The sequence below is a fragment of the Aplysia californica genome, unplaced genomic scaffold (genome assembly GCF_000002075.1).
Source record: "Aplysia californica isolate F4 #8 unplaced genomic scaffold, AplCal3.0 scaffold00496, whole genome shotgun sequence".
Taxonomy (NCBI): Eukaryota; Metazoa; Mollusca; class Gastropoda; order Aplysiida; family Aplysiidae; genus Aplysia; species Aplysia californica.
In genome coordinates, this window is record NW_004797766.1 from 222,954 (window position 1) to 226,269 (window position 3,316).

The window sequence follows — 3,316 nt, forward strand, 5'->3', positions numbered from 1 at the left end:
TATATATTAAATATTTGGAAGAGGGAGCATAATCATCATCATCATCATCATCATCATGATCATCATCATCATCATCATCATCACGGATAGATTCTAGTGCGTAGGCCTGAACTATAAACTCCTTGATTAGGCTTGTCTCCCTAAAACTTTTCTTTTCTTCCTACGGTCTTGAATTAACTTTATATAGGCGTAAGCCTCGTGATCAAAGTGTTTAAACAATGTTGTTTCTTTTTTCCCAATAACCAAGCTACGTTTCTGCCTTCTTGTGACCGCGAACCTTCTATAATTTAATTTCAGTTTAAGCTATATAACTGCTTTCAAGTTTCAAGCCAATCCATGTTTTTCCAACATTGAATTCCCGCGCCTTGTAGTTAATGCGCATGCGTACAAGAAGTAAAGCGATTCATTTCCTGGAGACCAGTCAACAACCTGTAGAATCGGCTTTGTGCAATGTTGATCTAAACAATTTAAGAGTCAAGGAAGGGCTATTCGGGGCCAGCTGGTATATGATTGATTGCTGATCCCCAGTTGGGGCACCAGAAACATTGCTTCACGCGGGAAGTCAAAAAAGAAACCGTAAGTCTTTAAAATTCATTTACTTAAACTACTGTATGGAGTAGAACACACAGCAGCCAGTTGGCAGATGAGTTGAATAAGTTTAGTCAGTTTGAAACTGTCCGTACTACCAAACCTAGAAAACAAAACAGACATTGTAAGTCTGTACATGTTCATGATTGGATTTTGAGCCGGTTGAAACGCACTCTGAGTCACACATGTGCATGTGTGCTTTTCTTACTCTCAAATATGTTAAGCTGTCCTGGGGACAGAAAAGATCGTTCTGATGTCAGGGATAATTGATAGAAAATCCATGCATATTAGAGCAAGGATATTCAATCAAAGGCAACATATCAATGTTTTCCAAATTACCCTTGAAAGTACCTCTAAAATTTTGAGAGCTTAGGTTAAGCATGTGGATTTAGTTCTGTTTTAAATTTCAGAAACAAATCTGAACAATGAAAATTTTTGTTTTGTTAAGTTAGTTATCTCTGGTTTAGTTAGGCTGTAATAATGTGCCCAATATTAGACAATTAGATTTATTCTAGATCTAGATCTAGATGTAGCTATACTGGTGGTAATGAGTGTCAGTGTGTACAATTAAGTAACAATGAACAAGAAAATATACAATTTTTTAATAATGTGATATTTGATCTGATTGGCTGAAAGTTAAATTGGAGGCTTGCAATTTAAGTTTTAGTGTAGTTTATGCTTATTTTGGTTTAATAACGGGACTGTTAGTGGTATCCTCTTACTTTAAGCCTACAAATTTGAGCACTCTACTTCAGCTCATATACTTCCGTACCCAAAACGTATGTATAGGCTACCTAAGGCACATTTACATTTAAGGTGTAAATCTTGCTAGCAGTCTACCCGAGGAGGGGATATGCTCAGGGGAGTGGTTTATAAATACAGACCGTCGCTGGATACAGGCCTATTTCTACAATTCAGTATAATAATGTTTTTATATGCATTTTCACAATGTTCAGGATATCTTCAATTCAGCATAATTCCAGTTCCTTAACCTGAAAGGGGGGAGGGGGGGGGTGTCTTGTGCAGGCTATAGGCTGAAAATAGTAAGGACAGCTTGACTGCACATGATACTACTTTATCTTTTATGTTTGAAGTGTGCCAGTCTGTTCAAACTTGTTATTCTTTACCAAACCTACGATTGTTAATCATGACATCTATATATTTTTATTTATGCTGAGTTTCAAGAATACTTTTAGTATATTAAATTGTTTCAAACTGTACCTGTCTTTGAAGAACCTACCGCTATATTCAGTGCAAAGTCTTTTATTATGTAGGCCTGCATGTATTATAACAGTTTTTTCATGAATTTGCGTCACTTTTTTCAGTCGCTTCATCAGTTGTTACCCTTTTTCGTATTGTATCCTTTTCTATCACCACACGTTGGTTTTTTTTTATATATGACCCCAAAAAAAATTTGGAAGAAACTGCTGTTTGGATTTTTTTTTTTTAAGTACAGTGCTGCACGCACATTATGAAAACGGTCAGGCCCGGAAATTTTTTCATTATGAATTTTGCTCTATATGTGTACATTAAATACAAAGGATATGCATGTATTTAACAAAAACCAACAGAATTTGAAAATCTGTTTTCTATATATGTGTGTTTGACTTATGTATGTTATGGCTTTAATACCTTGCTATGATGGATAGATCAAACGAGCAGAACCTCAATCTAAGTCTAGAGTTGTAATAGTTGAACTATAACTCCTCTCTTTGTCTCATATAAGGGCCTCCAAATACTTTCTAACTCGTGAAAAATTAGAATTTTTTTTCTCTTCTTAGCAGTTTAAGGTGTTTGAAAGTGAAGCCCCCCCACACAGCGATTCAATGATGGGATTAATATATAACCTTCAGCAATGCAGCTTGATGTTTCACTTAGAGGAAGTTAACCCCCCCCCAGGGCGGTGCTATTGACTGAAGTGTCTTTAGGCCATTCCCAGAGGGGGGACATTACGATGTTCTGTTTCACAGTAGAATTGTAAATGGGCTGATTCATCGATGTCATGCTCATAACTGTGCCGGAATTGCAAGAGGGAACTGCTGCTTTTTCTTTCCTGATCCTTACTATTCTCATTTTTTCTCTACTTCTCTTGTATGTTCGTCACTCTCTTGTGACCCGCTATTTCCGGGGTGCCTTAATAGTGGAAGCAGACTTTGTGCTGTTGAAGCAAGAGAGGTGAGCAGAGTAAGTATGATTCCCTGTAAGGACTTCTCTGTTGACAACCACCCCTTGGCGCTCATATGACCGTATGCAGTTGCGAGCGTCGTCAAACATCTACTAAACTTTACTTTTATCCGCCGCATATACTCTTTTGGGTGTCGCGGGAAGAAAGAGACGTCTCTCTGCCACCAACCGGAGAGCTTGGGTCAGGGAGATGCCGTGGGTGGTTAATGTTTCCCTGACTCCATCTATCCTGGTCTTTCTCGGTAGCCCTCTAGCCTTGTTGCCATCGGATTTTTTAATGTAGGCACGTTGTGCTTGATGGTGGGTTGGTAATCGTAGATGTCCAAACCATTTGATTCTTTGGTGTTGGATGCGATACCTCTTCTAAAACAAATTTTAAAAAGGGAAGTTTTGAAATAAATTTAAAACATTTTCCTCCCCAGATGACTTTTTGAACCATTTCTCTTAGCCAAACAAATTATTTTGTTTGCTGCTAGGTGTATTCCACCAGATTTTGCTTTTTCTCTCTTGCTCACTCATTCTCTCTCTCTCTTTCTCTCTCTCT